The 20,976-nt window shown below is 55.8% G+C and overlaps 6 pseudogenes; all 6 read right to left on the reverse strand.

Moving 5' to 3' along the window:
* Positions 1 to 606: 606 nt before the first annotated feature.
* Positions 607 to 726, reverse strand: LOC113889105 (annotated as a pseudogene).
* A 3,414-nt stretch (positions 727 to 4,140) lies between these two features.
* Positions 4,141 to 4,260, reverse strand: LOC113889111 (annotated as a pseudogene).
* A 4,701-nt stretch (positions 4,261 to 8,961) lies between these two features.
* Positions 8,962 to 9,081, reverse strand: LOC113889112 (annotated as a pseudogene).
* A 3,416-nt stretch (positions 9,082 to 12,497) lies between these two features.
* Positions 12,498 to 12,617, reverse strand: LOC113889113 (annotated as a pseudogene).
* A 3,418-nt stretch (positions 12,618 to 16,035) lies between these two features.
* Positions 16,036 to 16,155, reverse strand: LOC113889114 (annotated as a pseudogene).
* Positions 16,156 to 19,572: 3,417 nt separating this feature from the next.
* On the reverse strand, positions 19,573 to 19,692 carry LOC113889106 (annotated as a pseudogene).
* Positions 19,693 to 20,976: the final 1,284 nt, after the last annotated feature.

A 20,976-nucleotide genomic window follows, 5' to 3' on the forward strand; every position in this document is an offset into this window, starting at 1 on the left:
CAAGGAGGGACCACTTCACATGAGTCCGATTGGGCCTCACTGCGATGTCTGTCAATAACCAAAGCTGGAGAAGATGTGGAGCAAAGGGAACTCTCCTCCACGGTGAGTAGGAATGGGCGTGGGTAGAGCCGGTATGGAAAAGATTATGGAGGTTCCCGAAGGAACTAAAAGTGGAAGTAGATTATGGTTCAGCAGTCCGACTCCCAGGCATAGATCCACCCACAGTATAATTGAACAAGATAGATGCCCCGTTTGGGCACATCTATCTGTGCGTGCGCGCGCACATGCGCATGCGCGATGGCCTGCGAGGCAGGGGGTGGGGGGGGGTGCTGGGGATCTGGCTTGAGTCGGTGCAAGCCCCGGGATTGCCTGAGGCAAGCCAAAGGAGCCCCAGATGGAGACGGGACTGCCGGTCGTCGGGTGTCCTGGAAGCCGAATGCGAATGCGGAGGGGCTCGCGGGCCGCGCGGAGGCAACCCAGGTCTGCAGCGCGAGTCGGGGCCCCGGCCACCCGCTCCCCGCGGCCCGGGAGGGGCTGGGGCTGCGGGGGGGATCCAAGAATCGGGACGCGCGGCGGGGGCTAAAGGACCTCTTCTGGTAGGCAAAAAGCCTCGAGCACCCGGGATTCCCAGGTGGTCTCCCATCCAAGATCCTAACCAGGCCCGACCCTGCTTAGCTTCCGAGATCAGACGAGATCGGGCGCCTTCAGGCTGATAGGGCCTGAGACGGTGGCGGTTGGCTCGGGGCGCCCTAAGAGCCTTGCGCTTCGCCTCCCTTTCGCTCTGCCCTGCAGGTCGGGCCAACGGGCCACACCTCTCGTCGCGGGGCGTGCTGTACTTGAGCCGCACGACCCGCGACCGGACTCCAGCCTGCTGACGCCGGCCCGCCCCCCCGAACACCGCCAACACCAGAGCAGCAAGCGCCTGGCCGGGCCCGGGGGCCCGAGGGGCTTCCAGGACCCCCCATTGACCGGGAGGGCGTGCGTGCGTGCGTGCGCGCGGGGCCTAGGGGCTGGGCTGAGGGGTGTGGAGGTCTCGGCGCCCTCCCACCCGCGGCCACTCCAGACCCGGCCGCGCTCGCTGAGCGGGGCCTCCCCCCGATCCCATGCGCTGCTCAGGCCCGCGCGGCCCCGGAGGTGTCGGTCTTCGGCGCCCGCCGCCTCCCAACCCCCGCGGCCCAGGGGCCTCTGAACCTCCTGCGGGCCTAGGCGCAGCGAAACTTGAGCGCCCAACTTGCGCGGCACCTGTCCGGTGCCCAAACCCAGCAGAAGCCAGGAAGGCGCGGTCGAGCGGAGCGCCTCAGCCCCTCCCCTTCGCACTACCGAGGCCCCCCCTTTGCCCCCACGCCAAGCCCTCGACCTTCCTGAGAGAGCAGACGAGCCACAGGCAGGCACACAGACAGACACACAGACACTCGCACGCACCCACGCCAAGGGAGACAGCTGGCCTGCGCAAGCTCCTCAGCCAGAACCAGAGCGCCTGGGAGAGGCCGGGGCCAGACGAACGCGCCGGCGGCTGGCTGTCAGGAGATACAGAGGCAGAAATACATGAAGATTCCGAGACAGACTCCAAGACGGCAAGAGGAGATACAGACACACACACACACACACACACACACACACACTTGAGTGTGGTCTTTGGAATTACTTCTGTTCGTAGTTGCTGGATTGAGCCCAACTTTGATACGACCCATGGACTGCGGCCCATCAGGCTCCTCTGTCCGTGGCATTTCCCAGGCGAGGATACTGGAGTGGGTTGCCATTTCCTTCTACGGGAGGCATCTTCCGGACCCAGGGATCGAACCCCAATCTCCTGGGTGGGGATACCTTGCCATCTGAACCAGGACATTGCTAATTCCCTAGGCAAAATACAAAGAATAGAGCTCGTGTTCTACTAAATGGAAAGATGATTTCAGAAACAGAAGCTGTCCTTTTTGGTATCTGTGAATCTTTATGTAGTTTTCGTTGATTTTTACTATTAAGGCTAAGTGAACAAGGCAAGAGAGAAACCCTAGAATTGAAAAGCAATGGACGTTTTTGAAAGAAACATGTGCAGGTGAAGCTCTCTTCCTTTTTGAGAGATGGTTAAATTCAAAATCTTGATTCAACACATATGACTTTTGTGCACTTTCTTTCAAATCTCCATGACGAAGCCCTAAGGTGTCCAGGAAGAAAGGAGTAGAGGGGCAGACAAAAAGAGCAACCTTTCCCCTTGGTGCCATCTCAACCAGCTGCTTAGTTCCTTCATCTCAAGGACTATCATCTGGGCTTCTCTGCTTTGTCTGATTCTTGTTTCGGGGACCGTTTCTCGTCACAAGGCTGTCAACAGTGGGGGTGGGGGGTCTGTGGGGGGGGGGAAGCCCTTCTTTCCATTCCACATGAGACCCAGTGGACAATCCAGGCCCTGCCCACTGCATTGAGTGTGCAGCAACAATATCAACGGTAATGCCGGTGAACAATGCGTATTCCTGGAATCCACTCCGTTGGCTACTGACTGTGTGTGGTGGTGGTCTGGAACCTGGACCTGGAAGCTTTCTGGATGATTGCAAATGACACCAAAGTCTGAGGACGATGGAAGATCTTCACATTTCTGCAAGAGCCACACACCTCCAGAAGGAACCACAAGACTTGCCTGAAATGGTCAAGGTATAAGTCTTGGACTCAACGTTGGAAGGTCTCCACCTTTGCTATGGAAGTCAAACGATCTTTCTTTGAAATGAAAATGGAGCATACTGAACGTTCACATGCTTCTAGAGCATTTGAAAAGCCCTAACTTGTAGAAATCTGCTGTACGAGTTCCTTGAAAGCAAGAACCTCTATGTATGGATATGTCTTCATGCCTTAGATTGTGCCTCGAATATAGTGTACACATCAACCCAGGAAAGGAAAGAATTGACTCGCCAAATATACACAGAGATCAAAAGTGCCGAGCCAAGTGACCCCTTGAGGCTTCCAAGAGCTTTTCTGTCTTTCACACACTAAGTAAATACTGAGCACCTACGATGAGCTAGGAGGCATGTAATAAGTTTCAGGGAATAGAAGGCGGAGAGAAGAAGACACAGAGTTCCTGCTTTCACTGAGACGACTCTAATGATACATGACAGGCAGATCCTTTGAGAACCTATAGAGGGGCCTCTTCCCTCACCACAAAACCTGGGTGTCAGGGAAGGCTTTCCAGAGGCACCATTTCGTTGAGGTCCATAGGTTGAACCTAGGTAAACCAGGGTTGAGATGCAGGAAGAATTTCAGGCAGGGAAAATAGCATCTTGGAAGGCTATGTGACCAGGGAAACTTAGGACATTCAAGAAACGAAAAATGCCCTATGGGATGGAAGCCAAAGAGTGCAGAGGGCATTCCAGGCAAAAGACATCAGAGAAGAACGTGAGGAGCAAGCCTGAAGGGAAGTGGTCGTATCTTCAATATGCTGGGAAAATACGAGAGCCGTTGGAGCAGGGAGGTGACAGCATTGCATCTGCATTTCCAAAAGGTCATCTTGCTCCACATCACTAATGATTGGAGAGGCTCAACTCCAAACTCCAAGGAGGGACCACTTCACATGAGTCCGATTGGGCCTCACTGCGATGTCTGTCAATAACCAAAGCTGGAGAAGATGTGGAGCAAAGGGAACTCTCCTCCACGGTGAGTAGGAATGGGCGTGGGTAGAGCCGGTATGGAAAAGATTATGGAGGTTCCCGAAGGAACTAAAAGTGGAAGTAGATTATGGTTCAGCAGTCCGACTCCCAGGCATAGATCCACCCACAGTATAATTGAACAAGATAGATGCCCCGTTTGGGCACATCTATCTGTGCGTGCGCGCGCACATGCGCATGCGCGATGGCCTGCGAGGCAGGGGGTGGGGGGGGGTGCTGGGGATCTGGCTTGAGTCGGTGCAAGCCCCGGGATTGCCTGAGGCAAGCCAAAGGAGCCCCAGATGGAGACGGGACTGCCGGTCGTCGGGTGTCCTGGAAGCCGAATGCGAATGCGGAGGGGCTCGCGGGCCGCGCGGAGGCAACCCAGGTCTGCAGCGCGAGTCGGGGCCCCGGCCACCCGCTCCCCGCGGCCCGGGAGGGGCTGGGGCTGCGGGGGGGATCCAAGAATCGGGACGCGCGGCGGGGGCTAAAGGACCTCTTCTGGTAGGCAAAAAGCCTCGAGCACCCGGGATTCCCAGGTGGTCTCCCATCCAAGATCCTAACCAGGCCCGACCCTGCTTAGCTTCCGAGATCAGACGAGATCGGGCGCCTTCAGGCTGATAGGGCCTGAGACGGTGGCGGTTGGCTCGGGGCGCCCTAAGAGCCTTGCGCTTCGCCTCCCTTTCGCTCTGCCCTGCAGGTCGGGCCAACGGGCCACACCTCTCGTCGCGGGGCGTGCTGTACTTGAGCCGCACGACCCGCGACCGGACTCCAGCCTGCTGACGCCGGCCCGCCCCCCCGAACACCGCCAACACCAGAGCAGCAAGCGCCTGGCCGGGCCCGGGGGCCCGAGGGGCTTCCAGGACCCCCCATTGACCGGGAGGGCGTGCGTGCGTGCGTGCGCGCGGGGCCTAGGGGCTGGGCTGAGGGGTGTGGAGGTCTCGGCGCCCTCCCACCCGCGGCCACTCCAGACCCGGCCGCGCTCGCTGAGCGGGGCCTCCCCCCGATCCCATGCGCTGCTCAGGCCCGCGCGGCCCCGGAGGTGTCGGTCTTCGGCGCCCGCCGCCTCCCAACCCCCGCGGCCCAGGGGCCTCTGAACCTCCTGCGGGCCTAGGCGCAGCGAAACTTGAGCGCCCAACTTGCGCGGCACCTGTCCGGTGCCCAAACCCAGCAGAAGCCAGGAAGGCGCGGTCGAGCGGAGCGCCTCAGCCCCTCCCCTTCGCACTACCGAGGCCCCCCCTTTGCCCCCACGCCAAGCCCTCGACCTTCCTGAGAGAGCAGACGAGCCACAGGCAGGCACACAGACAGACACACAGACACTCGCACGCACCCACGCCAAGGGAGACAGCTGGCCTGCGCAAGCTCCTCAGCCAGAACCAGAGCGCCTGGGAGAGGCCGGGGCCAGACGAACGCGCCGGCGGCTGGCTGTCAGGAGATACAGAGGCAGAAATACATGAAGATTCCGAGACAGACTCCAAGACGGCAAGAGGAGATACAGACACACACACACACACACACACACACACACACACACTTGAGTGTGGTCTTTGGAATTACTTCTGTTCGTAGTTGCTGGATTGAGCCCAACTTTGATACGACCCATGGACTGCGGCCCATCAGGCTCCTCTGTCCGTGGCATTTCCCAGGCGAGGATACTGGAGTGGGTTGCCATTTCCTTCTACGGGAGGCATCTTCCGGACCCAGGGATCGAACCCCAATCTCCTGGGTGGGGATACCTTGCCATCTGAACCAGGACATTGCTAATTCCCTAGGCAAAATACAAAGAATAGAGCTCGTGTTCTACTAAATGGAAAGATGATTTCAGAAACAGAAGCTGTCCTTTTTGGTATCTGTGAATCTTTATGTAGTTTTCGTTGATTTTTACTATTAAGGCTAAGTGAACAAGGCAAGAGAGAAACCCTAGAATTGAAAAGCAATGGACGTTTTTGAAAGAAACATGTGCAGGTGAAGCTCTCTTCCTTTTTGAGAGATGGTTAAATTCAAAATCTTGATACAACACATATGACTTTTGTGCACTTTCTTTCAAATCTCCATGACGAAGCCCTAAGGTGTCCAGGAAGAAAGGAGTAGAGGGGCAGACAAAAAGAGCAACCTTTCCCCTTGTTGCCATCTCAACCAGCTGCTTAGTTCCTTCATCTCAAGGACTATCACCTGGGCTTCTCTGCTTTGTCTGATTCTTGTTTCGGGGACCGTTTCTCGTCACAAGGCTGTCAACAGTGGGGGTGGGGGGTCTGTGGGGGGTGGGGAGCCCTTCTTTCCATTCCACATGAGACCCAGTGGACAATCCAGGCCCTGCCCACTGCATTGAGTGTGCAGCAACAATATCAACGGTAATGCCGGTGAACAATGCGTATTCCTGGAATCCACTCCGTTGACTACTGACTGTGTGTGGTGGTGGTCTGGAACCTAGACCTGGAAGCTTTCTGGATGATTGCAAATGACACCAAAGTCTGAGGACGATGGAAGATTGCCGGGGTCCTGCCCCGGCTGATCCAGGGTATTCGAAGCGGGGACGGTGTCGGCGACCTATTTATTTATTTAAATATTTTATCAAAGATATAAAGAGTAATAGGATGAGGATAGCTCAGTAGGAAAATTCAGTGGAGAAAAGAGGCTGAGTGGCTTGGTTTACGCGGGAGACCAATAAAACTTCAAGACAAGAAGTTTGCACCACTTACGTAGGCCGCAGGCATCCTTCCGTTCTCCCGAAGGAGAGGAGACACTGAGGCCTCCCCGGTCGGATCTTAGAAGCCCAGGCATAATTAGTAAGCATGGTGGGTTCCGCGCTCCAGATGGAGACTCAACCAGAGTGAGAGAGAGAGCGACATGGGGAGACCAGTATTTTGAGAAACTGATCCCAATTCTTTATTTTCCATGGTCTACTTTTATACACTGAGATGTTATGCAAAAGTCACATGGGGACAGCAGTCCTGACTTTCATTAAAGTCAGGTGCTTCACACAAATGTATACAGAGGTCTTAGGGGTGTTACATCATCTTCTGGCCAGGGGGCCCTGCTGACAATTTACGACCCTCTCCTTGTGACAGCGGTCAGTCAATCAGGACACTTATTTCTCCAGGGCTGATTATTCTCAAAACAGACGCCACCCAAATAAAGTTACATTCCTACAGGGTGAGGGTGTAGTGGGTTTTAGTTAAGGAAAGAATTTACTTAGCCTAAGGTCTAACGTGATTAATATCAAAGGTTAATTCTATATATTCATTAATGTGTGTAAGGGCAGGGGATATGGAGACTTAGCAACAAACATTGGCTCAACAAATGAAAAACCCTTCACCAACACAATTTCTAATTAGCCCATTATACTTATACTAATAGTTTTCTAACTTTTCTAAGGAACCTGTTTTTAGAAGGTTTAAAGCATCTTGTGCCTCTCACGGTTGGGAGGCTGTGAGCGATCACATGTGGCCGGACAAGCCTGTCAGGCAGGCCAGAGAACCTTCAGAGGAGTTTGTAGGTTAAAACACTCTTATCACGCCCAGGAATTATTATAAACTGGAGCTCTAAGTTAACTCCTTCTCCAAAAGAGGTGGTGGGGGACAGCCCCCCGTAAAGTCAGAGGTGTAGGTGAGCACAAAGTAGTAAAGTAGGCAGGCTCTGGTTATGGGGGTAGATGCTCGAGGATTTCCAGGGGGACTCCTGAGGCTCGATCCCGCCTTTGCGTATGTCGAGCCTCCTTCCTCATGACCTTTGCCATGGGCGGAGTACCTCACTCTGGCCCCCAACAGAAGATCTTCACATTTCTGCAAGAGCCACACACCTCCAGAAGGAACCACAAGACTTGCCTGAAATGGTCAAGGTATAAGTCTTGGACTCAACGTTGGAAGGTCTCCACCTTTGCTATGGAAGTCAAACGATCTTTCTTTGAAATGAAAATGGAGCATACTGAACGTTCACATGCTTCTAGAGCATTTGAAAAGCCCTAACTTGTAGAAATCTGCTGTACGAGTTCCTTGAAAGCAAGAACCTCTATGCATGGATATGTCTTCATGCCTTAGATTGTGCCTCGAATATAGTGTACACATCAACCCAGGAAAGGAAAGAATTGACTCGCCAAATATACACAGAGATCAAAAGTGCCGAGCCAAGTGACCCCTTGAGGCTTCCAAGAGCTTTTCTGTCTTTCACACACTAAGTAAATACTGAGCACCTACGATGAGCTAGGAGGCATGTAATAAGTTTCAGGGAATAGAAGGCGGAGAGAAGAAGACACAGAGTTCCTGCTTTCACTGAGACGACTCTAATGATACATGACAGGCAGATCCTTTGAGAACCTATAGAGGGGCCTCTTCCCTCACCACAAAACCTGGGTGTCAGGGAAGGCTTTCCAGAGGCACCATTTCGTTGAGGTCCATAGGTTGAACCTAGGTAAACCAGGGTTGAGATGCAGGAAGAATTTCAGGCAGGGAAAATAGCATCTTGGAAGGCTATGTGACCAGGGAAACTTAGGACATTCAAGAAACGAAAAATGCCCTATGGGATGGAAGCCAAAGAGTGCAGAGGGCATTCCAGGCAAAAGACATCAGAGAAGAACGTGAGGAGCAAGCCTGAAGGGAAGTGGTCGTATCTTCAATATGCTGGGAAAATACGAGAGCCGTTGGAGCAGGGAGGTGACAGCATTGCATCTGCATTTCCAAAAGGTCATCTTGCTCCACATCACTAATGATTGGAGAGGCTCAACTCCAAACTCCAAGGAGGGACCACTTCACATGAGTCCGATTGGGCCTCACTGCGATGTCTGTCAATAACCAAAGCTGGAGAAGATGTGGAGCAAAGGGAACTCTCCTCCACGGTGAGTAGGAATGGGCGTGGGTAGAGCCGGTATGGAAAAGATTATGGAGGTTCCCGAAGGAACTAAAAGTGGAAGTAGATTATGGTTCAGCAGTCCGACTCCCAGGCATAGATCCACCCACAGTATAATTGAACAAGATAGATGCCCCGTTTGGGCACATCTATCTGTGCGTGCGCGCGCACATGCGCATGCGCGATGGCCTGCGAGGCAGGGGGTGGGGGGGGGTGCTGGGGATCTGGCTTGAGTCGGTGCAAGCCCCGGGATTGCCTGAGGCAAGCCAAAGGAGCCCCAGATGGAGACGGGACTGCCGGTCGTCGGGTGTCCTGGAAGCCGAATGCGAATGCGGAGGGGCTCGCGGGCCGCGCGGAGGCAACCCAGGTCTGCAGCGCGAGTCGGGGCCCCGGCCACCCGCTCCCCGCGGCCCGGGAGGGGCTGGGGCTGCGGGGGGGATCCAAGAATCGGGACGCGCGGCGGGGGCTAAAGGACCTCTTCTGGTAGGCAAAAAGCCTCGAGCACCCGGGATTCCCAGGTGGTCTCCCATCCAAGATCCTAACCAGGCCCGACCCTGCTTAGCTTCCGAGATCAGACGAGATCGGGCGCCTTCAGGCTGATAGGGCCTGAGACGGTGGCGGTTGGCTCGGGGCGCCCTAAGAGCCTTGCGCTTCGCCTCCCTTTCGCTCTGCCCTGCAGGTCGGGCCAACGGGCCACACCTCTCGTCGCGGGGCGTGCTGTACTTGAGCCGCACGACCCGCGACCGGACTCCAGCCTGCTGACGCCGGCCCGCCCCCCCGAACACCGCCAACACCAGAGCAGCAAGCGCCTGGCCGGGCCCGGGGGCCCGAGGGGCTTCCAGGACCCCCCATTGACCGGGAGGGCGTGCGTGCGTGCGTGCGCGCGGGGCCTAGGGGCTGGGCTGAGGGGTGTGGAGGTCTCGGCGCCCTCCCACCCGCGGCCACTCCAGACCCGGCCGCGCTCGCTGAGCGGGGCCTCCCCCCGATCCCATGCGCTGCTCAGGCCCGCGCGGCCCCGGAGGTGTCGGTCTTCGGCGCCCGCCGCCTCCCAACCCCCGCGGCCCAGGGGCCTCTGAACCTCCTGCGGGCCTAGGCGCAGCGAAACTTGAGCGCCCAACTTGCGCGGCACCTGTCCGGTGCCCAAACCCAGCAGAAGCCAGGAAGGCGCGGTCGAGCGGAGCGCCTCAGCCCCTCCCCTTCGCACTACCGAGGCCCCCCCTTTGCCCCCACGCCAAGCCCTCGACCTTCCTGAGAGAGCAGACGAGCCACAGGCAGGCACACAGACAGACACACAGACACTCGCACGCACCCACGCCAAGGGAGACAGCTGGCCTGCGCAAGCTCCTCAGCCAGAACCAGAGCGCCTGGGAGAGGCCGGGGCCAGACGAACGCGCCGGCGGCTGGCTGTCAGGAGATACAGAGGCAGAAATACATGAAGATTCCGAGACAGACTCCAAGACGGCAAGAGGAGATACAGACACACACACACACACACACACACACACACACACTTGAGTGTGGTCTTTGGAATTACTTCTGTTCGTAGTTGCTGGATTGAGCCCAACTTTGATACGACCCATGGACTGCGGCCCATCAGGCTCCTCTGTCCGTGGCATTTCCCAGGCGAGGATACTGGAGTGGGTTGCCATTTCCTTCTACGGGAGGCATCTTCCGGACCCAGGGATCGAACCCCAATCTCCTGGGTGGGGATACCTTGCCATCTGAACCAGGACATTGCTAATTCCCTAGGCAAAATACAAAGAATAGAGCTCGTGTTCTACTAAATGGAAAGATGATTTCAGAAACAGAAGCTGTCCTTTTTGGTATCTGTGAATCTTTATGTAGTTTTCGTTGATTTTTACTATTAAGGCTAAGTGAACAAGGCAAGAGAGAAACCCTAGAATTGAAAAGCAATGGACGTTTTTGAAAGAAACATGTGCAGGTGAAGCTCTCTTCCTTTTTGAGAGATGGTTAAATTCAAAATCTTGATTCAACACATATGACTTTTGTGCACTTTCTTTCAAATCTCCATGACGAAGCCCTAAGGTGTCCAGGAAGAAAGGAGTAGAGGGGCAGACAAAAAGAGCAACCTTTCCCCTTGGTGCCATCTCAACCAGCTGCTTAGTTCCTTCATCTCAAGGACTATCATCTGGGCTTCTCTGCTTTGTCTGATTCTTGTTTCGGGGACCGTTTCTCGTCACAAGGCTGTCAACAGTGGGGGTGGGGGGTCTGTGGGGGGTGGGGAGCCCTTCTTTCCATTCCACATGAGACCCAGTGGACAATCCAGGCCCTGCCCACTGCATTGAGTGTGCAGCAACAATATCAACGGTAATGCCGGTGAACAATGCGTATTCCTGGAATCCACTCCGTTGGCTACTGACTGTGTGTGGTGGTGGTCTGGAACCTGGACCTGGAAGCTTTCTGGATGATTGCAAATGACACCAAAGTCTGAGGACGATGGAAGATCTTCACATTTCTGCAAGAGCCACACACCTCCAGAAGGAACCACAAGACTTGCCTGAAATGGTCAAGGTATAAGTCTTGGACTCAACGTTGGAAGGTCTCCACCTTTGCTATGGAAGTCAAACGATCTTTCTTTGAAATGAAAATGGAGCATACTGAACGTTCACATGCTTCTAGAGCATTTGAAAAGCCCTAACTTGTAGAAATCTGCTGTACGAGTTCCTTGAAAGCAAGAACCTCTATGCATGGATATGTCTTCATGCCTTAGATTGTGCCTCGAATATAGTGTACACATCAACCCAGGAAAGGAAAGAATTGACTCGCCAAATATACACAGAGATCAAAAGTGCCGAGCCAAGTGACCCCTTGAGGCTTCCAAGAGCTTTTCTGTCTTTCACACACTAAGTAAATACTGAGCACCTACGATGAGCTAGGAGGCATGTAATAAGTTTCAGGGAATAGAAGGCGGAGAGAAGAAGACACAGAGTTCCTGCTTTCACTGAGACGACTCTAATGATACATGACAGGCAGATCCTTTGAGAACCTATAGAGGGGCCTCTTCCCTCACCACAAAACCTGGGTGTCAGGGAAGGCTTTCCAGAGGCACCATTTCGTTGAGGTCCATAGGTTGAACCTAGGTAAACCAGGGTTGAGATGCAGGAAGAATTTCAGGCAGGGAAAATAGCATCTTGGAAGGCTATGTGACCAGGGAAACTTAGGACATTCAAGAAACGAAAAATGCCCTATGGGATGGAAGCCAAAGAGTGCAGAGGGCATTCCAGGCAAAAGACATCAGAGAAGAACGTGAGGAGCAAGCCTGAAGGGAAGTGGTCGTATCTTCAATATGCTGGGAAAATACGAGAGCCGTTGGAGCAGGGAGGTGACAGCATTGCATCTGCATTTCCAAAAGGTCATCTTGCTCCACATCACTAATGATTGGAGAGGCTCAACTCCAAACTCCAAGGAGGGACCACTTCACATGAGTCCGATTGGGCCTCACTGCGATGTCTGTCAATAACCAAAGCTGGAGAAGATGTGGAGCAAAGGGAACTCTCCTCCACGGTGAGTAGGAATGGGCGTGGGTAGAGCCGGTATGGAAAAGATTATGGAGGTTCCCGAAGGAACTAAAAGTGGAAGTAGATTATGGTTCAGCAGTCCGACTCCCAGGCATAGATCCACCCACAGTATAATTGAACAAGATAGATGCCCCGTTTGGGCACATCTATCTGTGCGTGCGCGCGCACATGCGCATGCGCGATGGCCTGCGAGGCAGGGGGTGGGGGGGGGTGCTGGGGATCTGGCTTGAGTCGGTGCAAGCCCCGGGATTGCCTGAGGCAAGCCAAAGGAGCCCCAGATGGAGACGGGACTGCCGGTCGTCGGGTGTCCTGGAAGCCGAATGCGAATGCGGAGGGGCTCGCGGGCCGCGCGGAGGCAACCCAGGTCTGCAGCGCGAGTCGGGGCCCCGGCCAGCCGCTCCCCGCGGCCCGGGAGGGGCTGGGGCTGCGGGGGGGATCCAAGAATCGGGACGCGCGGCGGGGGCTAAAGGACCTCTTCTGGTAGGCAAAAAGCCTCGAGCACCCGGGATTCCCAGGTGGTCTCCCATCCAAGATCCTAACCAGGCCCGACCCTGCTTAGCTTCCGAGATCAGACGAGATCGGGCGCCTTCAGGCTGATAGGGCCTGAGACGGTGGCGGTTGGCTCGGGGCGCCCTAAGAGCCTTGCGCTTCGCCTCCCTTTCGCTCTGCCCTGCAGGTCGGGCCAACGGGCCACACCTCTCGTCGCGGGGCGTGCTGTACTTGAGCCGCACGACCCGCGACCGGACTCCAGCCTGCTGACGCCGGCCCGCCCCCCCGAACACCGCCAACACCAGAGCAGCAAGCGCCTGGCCGGGCCCGGGGGCCCGAGGGGCTTCCAGGACCCCCCATTGACCGGGAGGGCGTGCGTGCGTGCGTGCGCGCGGGGCCTAGGGGCTGGGCTGAGGGGTGTGGAGGTCTCGGCGCCCTCCCACCCGCGGCCACTCCAGACCCGGCCGCGCTCGCTGAGCGGGGCCTCCCCCCGATCCCATGCGCTGCTCAGGCCCGCGCGGCCCCGGAGGTGTCGGTCTTCGGCGCCCGCCGCCTCCCAACCCCCGCGGCCCAGGGGCCTCTGAACCTCCTGCGGGCCTAGGCGCAGCGAAACTTGAGCGCCCAACTTGCGCGGCACCTGTCCGGTGCCCAAACCCAGCAGAAGCCAGGAAGGCGCGGTCGAGCGGAGCGCCTCAGCCCCTCCCCTTCGCACTACCGAGGCCCCCCCTTTGCCCCCACGCCAAGCCCTCGACCTTCCTGAGAGAGCAGACGAGCCACAGGCAGGCACACAGACAGACACACAGACACTCGCACGCACCCACGCCAAGGGAGACAGCTGGCCTGCGCAAGCTCCTCAGCCAGAACCAGAGCGCCTGGGAGAGGCCGGGGCCAGACGAACGCGCCGGCGGCTGGCTGTCAGGAGATACAGAGGCAGAAATACATGAAGATTCCGAGACAGACTCCAAGACGGCAAGAGGAGATACAGACACACACACACACACACACACACACACACACACACTTGAGTGTGGTCTTTGGAATTACTTCTGTTCGTAGTTGCTGGATTGAGCCCAACTTTGATACGACCCATGGACTGCGGCCCATCAGGCTCCTCTGTCCGTGGCATTTCCCAGGCGAGGATACTGGAGTGGGTTGCCATTTCCTTCTACGGGAGGCATCTTCCGGACCCAGGGATCGAACCCCAATCTCCTGGGTGGGGATACCTTGCCATCTGAACCAGGACATTGCTAATTCCCTAGGCAAAATACAAAGAATAGAGCTCGTGTTCTACTAAATGGAAAGATGATTTCAGAAACAGAAGCTGTCCTTTTTGGTATCTGTGAATCTTTATGTAGTTTTCGTTGATTTTTACTATTAAGGCTAAGTGAACAAGGCAAGAGAGAAACCCTAGAATTGAAAAGCAATGGACGTTTTTGAAAGAAACATGTGCAGGTGAAGCTCTCTTCCTTTTTGAGAGATGGTTAAATTCAAAATCTTGATACAACACATATGACTTTTGTGCACTTTCTTTCAAATCTCCATGACGAAGCCCTAAGGTGTCCAGGAAGAAAGGAGTAGAGGGGCAGACAAAAAGAGCAACCTTTCCCCTTGGTGCCATCTCAACCAGCTGCTTAGTTCCTTCATCTCAAGGACTATCATCTGGGCTTCTCTGCTTTGTCTGATTCTTGTTTCGGGGACCGTTTCTCGTCACAAGGCTGTCAACAGTGGGGGTGGGGGGTCTGTGGGGGGTGGGGAGCCCTTCTTTCCATTCCACATGAGACCCAGTGGACAATCCAGGCCCTGCCCACTGCATTGAGTGTGCAGCAACAATATCAACGGTAATGCCGGTGAACAATGCGTATTCCTGGAATCCACTCCGTTGGCTACTGACTGTGTGTGGTGGTGGTCTGGAACCTGGACCTGGAAGCTTTCTGGATGATTGCAAATGACACCAAAGTCTGAGGACGATGGAAGATCTTCACATTTCTGCAAGAGCCACACACCTCCAGAAGGAACCACAAGACTTGCCTGAAATGGTCAAGGTATAAGTCTTGGACTCAACGTTGGAAGGTCTCCACCTTTGCTATGGAAGTCAAACGATCTTTCTTTGAAATGAAAATGGAGCATACTGAACGTTCACATGCTTCTAGAGCATTTGAAAAGCCCTAACTTGTAGAAATCTGCTGTACGAGTTCCTTGAAAGCAAGAACCTCTATGCATGGATATGTCTTCATGCCTTAGATTGTGCCTCGAATATAGTGTACACATCAACCCAGGAAAGGAAAGAATTGACTCGCCAAATATACACAGAGATCAAAAGTGCCGAGCCAAGTGACCCCTTGAGGCTTCCAAGAGCTTTTCTGTCTTTCACACACTAAGTAAATACTGAGCACCTACGATGAGCTAGGAGGCATGTAATAAGTTTCAGGGAATAGAAGGCGGAGAGAAGAAGACACAGAGTTCCTGCTTTCACTGAGACGACTCTAATGATACATGACAGGCAGATCCTTTGAGAACCTATAGAGGGGCCTCTTCCCTCACCACAAAACCTGGGTGTCAGGGAAGGCTTTCCAGAGGCACCATTTCGTTGAGGTCCATAGGTTGAACCTAGGTAAACCAGGGTTGAGATGCAGGAAGAATTTCAGGCAGGGAAAATAGCATCTTGGAAGGCTATGTGACCAGGGAAACTTAGGACATTCAAGAAACGAAAAATGCCCTATGGGATGGAAGCCAAAGAGTGCAGAGGGCATTCCAGGCAAAAGACATCAGAGAAGAACGTGAGGAGCAAGCCTGAAGGGAAGTGGTCGTATCTTCAATATGCTGGGAAAATACGAGAGCCGTTGGAGCAGGGAGGTGACAGCATTGCATCTGCATTTCCAAAAGGTCATCTTGCTCCACATCACTAATGATTGGAGAGGCTCAACTCCAAACTCCAAGGAGGGACCACTTCACATGAGTCCGATTGGGCCTCACTGCGATGTCTGTCAATAACCACAGCTGGAGAAGATGTGGAGCAAAGGGAACTCTCCTCCACGGTGAGTAGGAATGGGCGTGGGTAGAGCCGGTATGGAAAAGATTATGGAGGTTCCCGAAGGAACTAAAAGTGGAAGTAGATTATGGTTCAGCAGTCCGACTCCCAGGCATAGATCCACCCACAGTATAATTGAACAAGATAGATGCCCCGTTTGGGCACATCTATCTGTGCGTGCGCGCGCACATGCGCATGCGCGATGGCCTGCGAGGCAGGGGGTGGGGGGGGGTGCTGGGGATCTGGCTTGAGTCGGTGCAAGCCCCGGGATTGCCTGAGGCAAGCCAAAGGAGCCCCAGATGGAGACGGGACTGCCGGTCGTCGGGTGTCCTGGAAGCCGAATGCGAATGCGGAGGGGCTCGCGGGCCGCGCGGAGGCAACCCAGGTCTGCAGCGCGAGTCGGGGCCCCGGCCAGCCGCTCCCCGCGGCCCGGGAGGGGCTGGGGCTGCGGGGGGGATCCAAGAATCGGGACGCGCGGCGGGGGCTAAAGGACCTCTTCTGGTAGGCAAAAAGCCTCGAGCACCCGGGATTCCCAGGTGGTCTCCCATCCAAGATCCTAACCAGGCCCGACCCTGCTTAGCTTCCGAGATCAGACGAGATCGGGCGCCTTCAGGCTGATAGGGCCTGAGACGGTGGCGGTTGGCTCGGGGCGCCCTAAGAGCCTTGCGCTTCGCCTCCCTTTCGCTCTGCCCTGCAGGTCGGGCCAACGGGCCACACCTCTCGTCGCGGGGCGTGCTGTACTTGAGCCGCACGACCCGCGACCGGACTCCAGCCTGCTGACGCCGGCCCGCCCCCCCGAACACCGCCAACACCAGAGCAGCAAGCGCCTGGCCGGGCCCGGGGGCCCGAGGGGCTTCCAGGACCCCCCATTGACCGGGAGGGCGTGCGTGCGTGCGTGCGCGCGGGGCCTAGGGGCTGGGCTGAGGGGTGTGGAGGTCTCGGCGCCCTCCCACCCGCGGCCACTCCAGACCCGGCCGCGCTCGCTGAGCGGGGCCTCCCCCCGATCCCATGCGCTGCTCAGGCCCGCGCGGCCCCGGAGGTGTCGGTCTTCGGCGCCCGCCGCCTCCCAACCCCCGCGGCCCAGGGGCCTCTGAACCTCCTGCGGGCCTAGGCGCAGCGAAACTTGAGCGCCCAACTTGCGCGGCACCTGTCCGGTGCCCAAACCCAGCAGAAGCCAGGAAGGCGCGGTCGAGCGGAGCGCCTCAGCCCCTCCCCTTCGCACTACCGAGGCCCCCCCTTTGCCCCCACGCCAAGCCCTCGACCTTCCTGAGAGAGCAGACGAGCCACAGGCAGGCACACAGACAGACACACAGACACTCGCACGCACCCACGCCAAGGGAGACAGCTGGCCTGCGCAAGCTCCTCAGCCAGAACCAGAGCGCCTGGGAGAGGCCGGGGCCAGACGAACGCGCCGGCGGCTGGCTGTCAGGAGATACAGAGGCAGAAATACATGAAGATTCCGAGACAGACTCCAAGACGGCAAGAGGAGATACAGACACACACACACACACACACACACACACACACACACTTGAGTGTGGTCTTTGGAATTACTTCTGTTCGTAGTTGCTGGATTGAGCCCAACTTTGATACGACCCATGGACTGCGGCCCATCAGGCTCCTCTGTCCGTGGCATTTCCCAGGCGAGGATACTGGAGTGGGTTGCCATTTCCTTCTACGGGAGGCATCTTCCGGACCCAGGGATCGAACCCCAATCTCCTGGGTGGGGATACCTTGCCATCTGAACCAGGACATTGCTAATTCCCTAGGCAAAATACAAAGAATAGAGCTCGTGTTCTACTAAATGGAAAGATGATTTCAGAAACAGAAGCTGTCCTTTTTGGTATCTGTGAATCTTTATGTAGTTTTCGTTGATTTTTACTATTAAGGCTAAGTGAACAAGGCAAGAGAGAAACCCTAGAATTGAAAAGCAATGGACGTTTTTGAAAGAAACATGTGCAGGTGAAGCTCTCTTCCTTTTTGAGAGATGGTTAAATTCAAAATCTTGATACAACACATATGACTTTTGTGCACTTTCTTTCAAATCTCCATGACGAAGCCCTAAGGTGTCCAGGAAGAAAGGAGTAGAGGGGCAGACAAAAAGAGCAACCTTTCCCCTTGGTGCCATCTCAACCAGCTGCTTAGTTCCTTCATCTCAAGGACTATCATCTGGGCTTCTCTGCTTTGTCTGATTCTTGTTTCGGGGACCGTTTCTCGTCACAAGGCTGTCAACAGTGGGGGTGGGGGGTCTGTGGGGGGTGGGGAGCCCTTCTTTCCATTCCACATGAGACCCAGTGGACAATCCAGGCCCTGCCCACTGCATTGAGTGTGCAGCAACAATATCAACGGTAATGCCGGTGAACAATGCGTATTCCTGGAATCCACTCCGTTGGCTACTGACTGTGTGTGGTGGTGGTCTGGAACCTGGACCTGGAAGCTTTCTGGATGATTGCAAATGACACCAAAGTCTGAGGACGATGGAAGATCTTCACATTTCTGCAAGAGCCACACACCTCCAGAAGGAACCACAAGACTTGCCTGAAATGGTCAAGGTATAAGTCTTGGACTCAACGTTGGAAGGTCTCCACCTTTGCTATGGAAGTCAAACGATCTTTCTTTGAAATGAAAATGGAGCATACTGAACGTTCACATGCTTCTAGAGCATTTGAAAAGCCCTAACTTGTAGAAATCTGCTGTACGAGTTCCTTGAAAGCAAGAACCTCTATGCATGGATATGTCTTCATGCCTTAGATTGTGCCTCGAATATAGTGTACACATCAACCCAGGAAAGGAAAGAATTGACTCGCCAAATATACACAGAGATCAAAAGTGCCGAGCCAAGTGACCCCTTGAGGCTTCCAAGAGCTTTTCTGTCTTTCACACACTAAGTAAATACTGAGCACCTACGATGAGCTAGGAGGCATGTAATAAGTTTCAGGGAATAGAAGGCGGAGAGAAGAAGACACAGAGTTCCTGCTTTCACTGAGACGACTCTAATGATACATGACAGGCAGATCCTTTGAGAACCTATAGAGGGGCCTCTTCCCTCACCACAAAACCTGGGTGTCAGGGAAGGCTTTCCAGAGGCACCATTTCGTTGAGGTCCATAGGTTGAACCTAGGTAAACCAGGGTTGAGATGCAGGAAGAATTTCAGGCAGGGAAAATAGCATCTTGGAAGGCTATGTGACCAGGGAAACTTAGGACATTCAAGAAACGAAAAATGCCCTATGGGATGGAAGCCAAAGAGTGCAGAGGGCATTCCAGGCAAAAGACATCAGAGAAGAACGTGAGGAGCAAGCCTGAAGGGAAGTGGTCGTATCTTCAATATGCTGGGAAAATACGAGAGCCGTTGGAGCAGGGAGGTGACAGCATTGCATCTGCATTTCCAAAAGGTCATCTTGCTCCACATCACTAATGATTGGAGAGGCTCAACTCCAAACTCCAAGGAGGGACCACTTCACATGAGTCCGATTGGGCCTCACTGCGATGTCTGTCAATAACCAAGCTGGAGAAGATGTGGAGCAAAGGGAACTCTCCTCCACGGTGAGTAGGAATGGGCGTGGGTAGAGCCGGTATGGAAAAGATTATGGAGGTTCCCGAAGGAACTAAAAGTGGAAGTAGATTATGGTTCAGCAGTCCGACTCCCAGGCATAGATCCACCCACAGTATAATTGAACAAGATAGATGCCCCGTTTGGGCACATCTATCTGTGCGTGCGCGCGCACATGCGCATGCGCGATGGCCTGCGAGGCAGGGGGTGGGGGGGGGTGCTGGGGATCTGGCTTGAGTCGGTGCAAGCCCCGGGATTGCCTGAGGCAAGCCAAAGGAGCCCCAGATGGAGACGGGACTGCCGGTCGTCGGGTGTCCTGGAAGCCGAATGCGAATGCGGAGGGGCTCGCGGGCCGCGCGGAGGCAACCCAGGTCTGCAGCGGGAGTCGGGGCCCCGGCCAGCCGCTCCCCGCGGCCCGGGAGGGGCTGGGGCTGCGGGGGGGATCCAAGAATCGGGACGCGCGGCGGGGGCTAAAGGACCTCTTCTGGTAGGCAAAAAGCCTCGAGCACCCGGGATTCCCAGGTGGTCTCCCATCCAAGATCCTAACCAGGCCCGACCCTGCTTAGCTTCCGAGATCAGACGAGATCGGGCGCCTTCAGGCTGATAGGGCCTGAGACGGTGGCGGTTGGCTCGGGGCGCCCTAAGAGCCTTGCGCTTCGCCTCCCTTTCGCTCTGCCCTGCAGGTCGGGCCAACGGGCCACACCTCTCGTCGCGGGGCGTGCTGTACTTGAGCCGCACGACCCGCGACCGGACTCCAGCCTGCTGACGCCGGCCCGCCCCCCCGAACACCGCCAACACCAGAGCAGCAAGCGCCTGGCCGGGCCCGGGGGCCCGAGGGGCTTCCAGGACCCCCCATTGACCGGGAGGGCGTGCGTGCGTGCGTGCGCGCGGGGCCTAGGGGCTGGGCTGAGGGGTGTGGAGGTCTCGGCGCCCTCCCACCCGCGGCCACTCCAGACCCGGCCGCGCTCGCTGAGCGGGGCCTCCCCCCGATCCCATGCGCTGCTCAGGCCCGCGCGGCCCCGGAGGTGTCGGTCTTCGGCGCCCGCCGCCTCCCAACCCCCGCGGCCCAGGGGCCTCTGAACCTCCTGCGGGCCTAGGCGCAGCGAAACTTGAGCGCCCAACTTGCGCGGCACCTGTCCGGTGCCCAAACCCAGCAGAAGCCAGGAAGGCGCGGTCGAGCGGAGCGCCTCAGCCCCTCCCCTTCGCACTACCGAGGCCCCCCCTTTGCCCCCACGCCAAGCCCTCGACCTTCCTGAGAGAGCAGACGAGCCACAGGCAGGCACACAGACAGACACACAGACACTCGCACGCACCCACGCCAAGGGAGACAGCTGGCCTGCGCAAGCTCCTCAGCCAGAACCAGAGCGCCTGGGAGAGGCCGGGGCCAGACGAACGCGCCGGCGGCTGGCTGTCAGGAGATACAGAGGCAGAAATACATGAAGATTCCGAGACAGACTCCAAGACGGCAAGAGGAGATACAGACACACACACACACACACACACACACACACACACACACTTGAGTGTGGTCTTTGGAATTACTTCTGTTCGTAGTTGCTGGATTGAGCCCAACTTTGATACGACCCATGGACTGCGGCCCATCAGGCTCCTCTGTCCGTGGCATTTCCCAGGCGAGGATACTGGAGTGGGTTGCCATTTCCTTCTACGGGAGGCATCTTCCGGACCCAGGGATCGAACCCCAATCTCCTGGGTGGGGATACCTTGCCATCTGAACCAGGACATTGCTAATTCCCTAGGCAAAATACAAAGAATAGAGCTCGTGTTCTACTAAATGGAAAGATGATTTCAGAAACAGAAGCTGTCCTTTTTGGTATCTGTGAATCTTTATGTAGTTTTCGTTGATTTTTACTATTAAGGCTAAGTGAACAAGGCAAGAGAGA

The sequence above is a fragment of the Bos indicus x Bos taurus genome, unplaced genomic scaffold (assembly GCF_003369695.1).
Source record: "Bos indicus x Bos taurus breed Angus x Brahman F1 hybrid unplaced genomic scaffold, Bos_hybrid_MaternalHap_v2.0 tig00003527_arrow_arrow_obj, whole genome shotgun sequence".
Taxonomy (NCBI): domain Eukaryota; kingdom Metazoa; phylum Chordata; class Mammalia; order Artiodactyla; family Bovidae; genus Bos; species Bos indicus x Bos taurus.